The 9,620-nt window shown below is 37.8% G+C and overlaps 1 protein-coding gene across 1 annotated transcript in view; it reads left to right on the top strand.

Moving 5' to 3' along the window:
- CHSY3 (chondroitin sulfate synthase 3) overlaps positions 1-9,620 on the top strand; it is a 294,522-nt gene that overhangs the window by 172,115 nt on the left and 112,787 nt on the right. The gene's annotated exons all lie outside the window — the stretch shown is intronic.

Here is a 9,620-nt window from a genome sequence, read left to right on the forward strand (position 1 = left end):
CTGGGAGTTGGTAATGGATAGGGAGGCCTGGCGTGCTGTGATTCATGGGGTCGCAAAGAGTCGGACACGACTGAGCGACTGATCTGATCTGATACTCTTTATGCAGATGTTTCTATTCATTAAAATCACACACACATATATATGAAGAGCATGTATATATATATATATATATATGTATGTAATTGCTTTTATTATTTCACTTGGATTATTCCTTGTCATTTAATGTTAAAATAGGATAACTGTTAAACCAACTGTTAAACTAATCAAGCAGTTAGAGTTGCCCCTAGGATTGATATTGTTTGATTGGATCATCAAGATTCTTGCTAGTGAAGGCTGGAATGTCTGATTTTCAACCAAAAATAAGTCAAGATTAGGGCATAGTGATTGAAAAGCAAAGAGTTGGGTGAATGAATCCTCCAAGTTCAGATTTCCCTGGTTCTTCACATTAAATTTTCCATTGATCTTGCTATCTTAAAATCATCAAATTTTTAAAATCTTCCAAGTACAAATGTGCAGTTAATTATAGAAGTCATAGTGCAGTTTTTAAGTTTTTAAATGCAGTTGATTTTATTGAAAGTTGAAACTGGATAATAATTTTAAGGTCAGTACTCAATTATTTGGCTAAATACTGTATTCCTGGCTTATTTATTACATTTTTATAAAAATAAATTCAACTTTTAATACTTTGGTAAAATATAGATCTTCAATTTCTCAAAGTGTTAATAAAAGTAAGATAAATCTCAGTGGTGTTAAAACTGTCTTCAGCAGCCAAAATAAAACTGGGTAGGAATAAAAATAGTAAAGATTCTGACTCCTTTCAAGCTCATATCTGTTTTATTGGTGCTTTGGTAAAGATTGGAAGTCACTTTTATATGATCTCTTTTTATTTGCAGTGGGAAGAGTTTGGAGGTTTCATAGACAGGTGTTAAATGTTAATGCATTTGTCTATCTATTTTGTCCATGCCTTTTAACTATCCTATATATTTATTTTCGAGATGATACCAGTATATCCAATCTTACACCCAACACTGACAATAAATTAATTCAGTGTTCTCTCAGTAATAGCACTACTGAGATATAGACAGCCCCATAAGCACATTATTGTTTTGTAACTAATTGGAAAATCAGTAAAGACCCACTTTTATTACTATACCATAAGTAGCAATTGAGAAGTAAATATTAACTAATTCTTTGTGGCATAGTCTTTTAAATTTAGATGTCTGCATGGAAATGAATTAAGGTTTCCATTCAAAATTAATTTCCCAACCTGTTGTTTACATATTGTTAGAAGAGGAATTTGGGCCCATCCTTTGAGCAGTTCGAATGATATAAATAAATGAGTGAAAACATCCATCATGTCTGTGTGAGAAAATGAAGCAGTTTTATTTCACCTCATAGCATGGAACAAAGTATAGCAGAGTAGAAAAATATCACCATTGGCAAAATTGTATTGAAAAAAATATAATAGTATTCCCCACAATTTTCATGTTAGAGAATATATTGTATATAGTTTCCAAAGCACATTCACATTTATTTCTCATCTCATAGCAGACTTCACAAATAGGAGAAATGAGATACAGAGATTGAAGTAACAAACTCAAGTTTTCAGAACTACTACCTAAAGACCTGTATTCTCCACATGGGGATTAGACTGATTTAGTTCATCTGACTTCTGGTTTCCTCGTCTTTGTTCCAAAAAAATGATATCACATTGGACAATCTAACAGCTCATTTATGGCTACTATGCAGCTATCCATTGCATAAGTTTTCAGCTCTTTTCTTTAATAATGTTCTGCCTATTGGAAGTTATGGTACACATTTCTAAAAGACATGGCAATACAGTTGAATAAAGCTGTAAACAAGAGGGAAATAAGAGGATAGATTTGGGTGTAATCCATGTGGATATAAATTAACGCTCTTAAAATCTAGAAACTGCTGAAAATAAAATATTGATAGAATATTAAATTGCTGTATAATCCCAACCCATGGGTCGCAAAGAGTTGGGCATGACTTAGCGACTGAAAAACAAACCCCAATAATATACATATATATAGAATTAAAGAAACAAATAATAATAATAAAGAAGTCAGAATGTGGGAATCCTTTATCAGACTTGTTGACTTAACCACATAACTTCAGTTTCATCATTTGTAAATGAGAAAAGAATTCCTTTATTATTGGAATGTTGTCAGTATGAAATAGAATACAGGGCTTTGAGACCATTAAGTCTCACTTTGAGATGCTATAACGTTTATTTTAAAACAACTCCCACTGTTTTCAACAACAGCAAAAGGATATTGTGGTAAGCATACTTTAAAAGGGCTTAAAATATTTCAGGCCCAGTGATACATACAGCTTATTATTCTCTCCTTTCTTTGCAGAAAAAATTAAAATACTTTCCTTTTTTATGCAATTAAAATTACCAAAAAATTATAAAATTTTTTGTAAAACACATGAAAACGTAAAATTAAAATTATGCAGTAGTCTTCGCAGTTCCAGCCTTGTCTGTCTCTCTGTCAGTCTGATCCCTTGAATCTATTTGTCACTTCCACTGTATAATCATAAGGGATTTGATTTAGGTGATACCTGAATGGTCTAGTAGTTTTCCTTACTTTCTTTAATTTAAGTCTGAATTTCATCTGAGCCACGGTCTTGTTTTTGCTAACTGTATAGCGCTTCTCCACCTTCGGCTGCAAAGAATATAATCAATCCGATTTCGGTATTGACCGTCTGTTGATGTCATTGTATAGAGTCATCTCTTGTGTTGGTGGAACAGTGTGTTTGCTAGGAGCATTGTCTTCTCTTGGCAAAACTCTTGTTAGCCTTTGGCCTACTTCATTTTGTACTCCAAGGCCAAACTTGCCTGTTACTCCAGGAATCTCTTGACTTCCTACTTTTGCATTCCAGTCCCCTATAATGAAAAGGAAATCATTTTTTGTTGTTAGTTCTAGAAGATCTTGTAGGTCTTCACAGAACAATTCAGCTTCTTCAGCGTTAGTGGTTGGGGCATAGACTTGGATTACTGTGATATTGACTGGCTTGGCTTGGAAACAAACAGATAAATTCTCAAAGTGAGGCTTCAACAGTACATGAACCAAGAACTTCCAGATGTTCAAGCTGGATTTAGAAAATGCAGAGGAACAAGAGATCAAATGGCCAATATTCGTTGGGTCATTGAAAAAGCAAGAAAGCTCCAGAAAAACATCTACTTCTGCAAAGCCTTTGACTGTGTGGATCACAACAAAATATGGAAAATTCTTAAAGAAGGAAATACCAGACCACCTTGCTTGCCTCCTGAGAAATCTGTATGCAGGTCAAGAAGCAACCATTAGAACCAGACAGGGAACAGCAGACTGGTTCCAAATTGGGAAAGGAGTACATCAAGGCTGTATATTGTCACCTTGCTTATTTAACTTACATGCAGAGTACATCATGAGAAATGCCATGCTGGAAGAAGCACAAGCTGGAATCAAGATTGCCAGGAGAAATATCAATAACCTCAGATATGCAGATGACACCACCCCTATGGCAGAAAGTGAGAGGAACTAAAGAGCTTCTTGATGAAAGTGAAAGAGGAGAGTGAAAAAGCTGGCTTGAAACTCTGCATTCAGAAAACTAAGATCATGGCATATGGTTCCATTACTTCATGGCTAATAGATGGGGAAACAATGGAAACCATGACAGACTATTTTTCTGGGCTCCAGAATCACTGCGGATGGTGACTGTGGCCATGAAATTAAAAGACGGTTGCTCCTGGGAAGAAAAACTATGACCAACCTAGACAGTAATATTAAAAAGCAGAGACATTATTTTGCCAACAAAGGTCCATCTAACCAATGCTGTGGTTTTTCCAGTAGTCATGTATGGATGTGAGAGTTGGACTATAAAGAAAGCTGAGAGCTGAAGAATGGATGCTTTTGAACTGTGGTGTTGGAGAAGATCATTGAGAGTCCCATGGACTGCAAGAAGATCAAACCAGTTAATCCTAAAGGAAATCAGTCCTGAATACTCATTGGAAGAACTGGTGCTGAAACTCCAATACTTTGGCCATCTGATTCAAAGAACTGACTCCTTAGAAAAGACCTTGATGCTGGGAAAGATTGAAGGCAGGAGGAAAAGGGGACAACAGAGGATGAGATGGTTGGAAGGCATTACTGACTTGATGGACATGAGTTTGAACAGGCTATGCTAATTGGTGATGGACAGAGAAGCCTGGCATGCTGCAGTCCATGGGGTCGCAGAGTCGGACATGACTGTAACTGAACTGAACTTTCGTCTATGAAAAAACATTCCTTTTTGAATATACCAAAGTGCCTCTTTGTTCTTTCTCTCTTGGTTTTATTTAGATTCTCAGGACAGACTTGTTTCCTTCCTCATTCATTCAAGTTTTATTTGTCAAGTGGTTGATACAGAGAGAATACCTTTTGCTAAGCACCGTGAAGAATAATGTGACAAAACATATAAATCTTGACCTCCAGTTCTTAGCATCTAGTAGGGTAAAGGTAATCAATTGACTATACATATGAAAGTACAAAATGTAAAGAAGACAATAATGCCTTGGCGAAAATGGAACAGTGCTTACTGTGACATCTCTGGGAGCAGAGGGCACGTACCACCCTAGGTCCTTTTCATCTAGACCAGTATAACTTATTTATACTACTTGTGATCATTTCTGTTGCTCTCCTAGTACCTCAAATTCAATGGTATACAACCTGAATTTATCATGGTTTCCAAAAATACTATTTTTGTTTAACCTGATTTTCCCATTTCTTTCAAGGATGCCACCCTCATCTCAGCTATGGAGGCTTAAAGTCTTTGTAGCTTTTAACCCTTTCCCATTCTGTACATCCAGTCTCTGTAAGGCCAGGATCTGTATGCCTTGAAACTGAGCTTTGTGTCTCTGTTGCCTTCCTGGTTCCAGCCTTGCTTTGAACTAACTATCCCCACTTTGTGAACACACCCTATGCCACTGGTCTTCTGCAGCCTTGCATATCTATTTTCTTCCACCTGGAATGCCCTTTCTCTACACGTAATTACTAGAGGCTATAAACAGCTGACTCAGATGCAACCTTGTCCGTGAACTTTGCCTCTCTTTTCTCACCATGTGTTTTGCATCTGGTTTTGGGACATCCTGCCCTCACAACTAAGAGCTAATCTCATGTCTCCAAAGCTGATGGACCCTTAGGTGGGAACTTATTTCCACCTCTTTTGTGGCTCCATCCCATGCTATGGCACATTATAATTATTTGAGAGTATTCTTTATCCCTTAACTAGTTTAAAAGGGCCTTAAGGAAAAGGACTGTTCCTTTTCATGTTGGTGTCCTGAGTCTTGAGGAATAGGCTAGTAATAAATATTTGTGCATGAAAAATGAATGAATATATGAATGCATAACTCAATAATTTCAGACTTAAATGTTAACATTTCTTGAGATTAATATTTTTGAAAATATTCCTACATACACACTTTCCAAGTTCTCTGAAAGAAAAATATATATTTAGATACACATACATAATAGAGTTTTACTTTTCTTGAAATTTACTCAGTATGAAAATAAGCATATCTTCTTCCTAAGGAGGCTATGTTACTCCTGCTGCTGCTGCTGCTAAGTGGCATCAGTCGTGTCCGACTCTGTGCGGCCCCATAGATGGCAGCCCACCAGGCTTCTCCATCCCTGGGATTCTCCAGGCAAGAACACTGGAGTGGGTTGCCATTTCCTTCTCCAATGCATGAAAGTGAAAAGTGAAAGCGAAGTCGCTTAGTCGTGTCTGACTCTTAGCAACCCCATGGACTGCAGCCTTCCAGGCTCTTCCGTCCATGGGATTTCCCAGGCAAGAGTACTGGAGTGGGTCACTAGTGCCTTCTCTGATGTTACTCCTACTAGGATTTAAATGTAACATTTGAGGTTGAGGAGTCAGTGGTCGTTCCTTGGAGTTAAAGATTTTAGACTAAGAAAACAGTGACAAAAATAGTTGGAAGATGGGGGAGACATATGTATATACCTGTGGCCAACTTATGTTGATGTGTGTCAAAAGCCATCACAACATTGTAAATAATTATCCTCTGATTAAAACAAATAAAATTTAAAAAAATAGTTGGAAGAGATACGCAAATAGTGTCTACATGTGACTGGAAGAAATGAACAGCCTGCTTCGCAGAATATTCAAAATGCCACTGCTACATCCCTACTGATTTTGGAATTTAATTTCAGCCAAATATACAGTAGAAAAGTATCCTGGCAACTCCTGCTAGCCATAAAATGGCCAGTGTGACACAGCTAAGATGGGAATTTTTAAAAAGATTAGCTCCATTCTCATTGTAGAGCTGTTGGCCCAGCAATACCTGGATATACCATATTCAAAAGATATATGAAACATAATTAATAATCTCTAGTATTCAGGACAGTATGTTTAGCTCAGAGAGGTAGGCAAGAAGAGTTAAAAAAATCTTATTGTATATTATACCTTGCAAACCAGCAGAAATTCTGTACTGGTAAATGGAAATTTGAGATTATCAGGGAAATCTAAATATCAGGAGTGATAATTCAGAAGTACCTCTATTACCTGTTAGCAGATCCTTTAACCCTTAAAAACATGATGCCTAATTATTTCTTACTTTTAAATTAACCTTTTAGTAGTTTTAACATACATAATACATATGTGTCTATGTATATATCTCTTCCACCTAGAATTTATACTGAAGAAAAATTCTGTGTTTTATTACATATACCAAATAGAGACTGCCTAGTTAGACTGTTTCTAGGTAACGTTGAAAATGAATATGTAATCATACAGCTCACATCGCTTGAACACTCAGTATTTGCCAGTTACCTTGCTAAGTACTGTATGTGAATTTTCTCTTTTTAATTTTACCACACTGTGAAGTATTATTTCCACTGTAGAGATGAGGAGGCTGAGATTTAAAGAGTTTTGAACTCATCAAAGGTTCACCTTATAAGAGGTTGCAATAGGATTTTAAATCCGGCTAACTCCAGATCCCAAAGACACCACACTGGGGGACCATCCTCAGAATGTTACCACCCATATATATGTGTGTCACCTGAATCATAAATGCTTTCTTTCCAGCTTAAGAAACACCAGTTATTTCACAGGCTCCTCATGCTGGGATGCTCTTACTCCGTTGGCCTGCACATTGTTTTGGGAAGATGACAGTGAGCACTTGCCTGTAGAGCTGCCACATAGAGAAATACATGCCGTGGGCCCTGCAAAGCTGCCCCACCTAAATAATGTGATCCCTTTGGGATTATAAAAGCTATTAATTTCTGAGATCCTTGTTTGAGATTTTTTAGAATTTAGTTCACAAGTCAGTTTTGTCACCAGTGGGCGCTGACACTTCAACTTTTTATCTGATGTTCAAAAACCATAGATATTATTTGGACTTATTGGCCTAACCAATCATTGCTAAGACAGATTGCTCTCCCAGTCACTATTACAGGCATGATGTTAAAAATGACTTGGATATAGGATGCATAGATGGTTCTAAAAAGCACAAAATACAAAACTCCAAAGTAAATTCCTGTTCACTTTATCAAAGCAGCCTGATTGGTTTTGTTCAGTGCTTAAACCTTTGCTGGGGCCCTGCTGGGATCCAAAAGGGAGGGAGGAAAACAGGTTAGGTGCCCCTCTGGGTGGCCCTGGGAAGGCTGTGCAGAACTGTAGAGGGTAAGATAGATCTAGCGGTACCTGACCTCAGCCCTGTCTCTCATCCCCAGCCTCTTTCTAATCATCTGCCCCTCAGGGCTCACTTGTGCAATGTGCTATAGTCATCAAAGCAGGGTATTAAGTCCTAAGATTTCTTTTCCTCCAAAAGTTATTCTGAGGATTGATGAGATTACATTTGTGAAAAATTCCAGCAAACATCAAATGAAAAGCGCTGCCTACATATCAGGAGCTGCTGAATTTGAAGCAAAACAACGTTCTTTTCCACTTTTTTTTATCTTGTCTGCTTCTGAGACCCATGACAATATTCATCCATCCATTTTCCCAGCCTGGATATAGATCGTAAGGAGGACAAAGTGCCAAGCTGAGGCCAGAGCTACTTTCCGTAGACATTTGGTCGTCTGACTTGTACTGCTGTCGTGTCTTCTAAGAAGACCGTTTTCTTTCAAATATGTTTTATGCCGCTATAAATACATGGAAATTTCTTTTTTGAAAGACTTGAAACCATATCTCACAAGGAAGACTTTTTCCGCATGTGGTCATTTTGTTTTTGGACATTGGGATAGATTTCAGGCTGTATGTATATAGAAAACAGAATGTTGTCTTGTTAGGTTTAAACACAAATATTTTTGCTACTTATATATGGTTTCACTGATTGTTGTCATGAGTAGAATGAAGTACTCCTCTAGGCTTAAAGAAAATGGTTTTGAGAGAAGGAGAAAAGGATAACAAGGTTAAGAACACAGATACAAATGTTGCAGACTTAGTTCAAACAGTAGATGAATCCGACACTGAAGTCGACACTTGACACTGAAGTCAAGTGCCCTGACTTCAGGCAAACATTTCAACCTTTTTATATCTTTCTTTTTTCTATGAAAGTAAAATAATAACCATTTTTGTTGCATGGAGATGTTATGCAGAAACCTGATATTCACATGAAATACTTGATATAAGTGAGTGAACTGGAAGCCTAACATTTCTCTCTCTAGCTTCCTTCTAATGATCCAAGTGGTATTGTGAAGCCATTAAATTTTTCTGTTGTTTTCTGACAAGCTCATAGTTGGTCTTACTCAGGGAACTATTTTTGGCCCTAAAGAAATATGCTTGCCTATTTTTATACATATGCATGTACTTAACAACCTATTGACCAGAAACATATTAATACATCTTTTGTTACCTGAATATGATGACAGGAGACATTGCGATATTCACGTACAAACAAATGGCTACTCACACACATTCAGATCAGATCAGTTGCTCAGTCGTGTCCGACTCTTTGCAACCCCATGAATCCCAGCCCGTGAGGCCTCCCTGTCCATCACAAACTCCCGGAGTTCACTGAGACTCACGTCCATCGAGTCAGTGATGCCATCCAGCCATCTCATCCTCTGTCGCCCCCTTCTCCTCCTGCCCGCAATCCCTCCCAGCATCAGAGTCTTTTCCAGTGAGTCAACTCTTCACATGAGGTGGCCAAAGTACTGGAGTTTCAGCTTTAGCATCATTCCTTCCAAAGAAAACCCATGACTGATCTCCTTCAGAATGGACTGGTTGGATCTCTTTGCAGTCCAAGGGACTCTCAAGAGTCTTCTCCAACACCACAGTTCAAAAGCATCAATTCTTTGGCGCTCAGCCTTCATCACATTCCAACTCTCACATCCATACATGACCACAGGAAAAACCATAGCCTTGGCTAGACGAACCTTTGTTGGCAAAGTAATGTCTCTGCTTTTGAATATGCTATCTAGGTTGGTCATAACTTTCCTTCCAAGGAGTAAGCGTCTTTTAATTTCATGGCTGCAGTCACCATCTGCAGTGATTTTGGAGCCCAGAAAAATAAAGTCTGACACTGTTTCCACTGTTTCCCCATCTATTTCCCATGAAGTGGTGGGACCGGATGCCATGATCTTCATTTTCTGAATGTTGAGCTTTAAGCCCACTTTTTC

Source organism: Bison bison, unplaced genomic scaffold (genome assembly GCF_000754665.1).
Source record: "Bison bison bison isolate TAMUID 2011002044 unplaced genomic scaffold, Bison_UMD1.0 scf7180017864311, whole genome shotgun sequence".
In the NCBI taxonomy this organism is placed as follows: domain Eukaryota; kingdom Metazoa; phylum Chordata; class Mammalia; order Artiodactyla; family Bovidae; genus Bison; species Bison bison.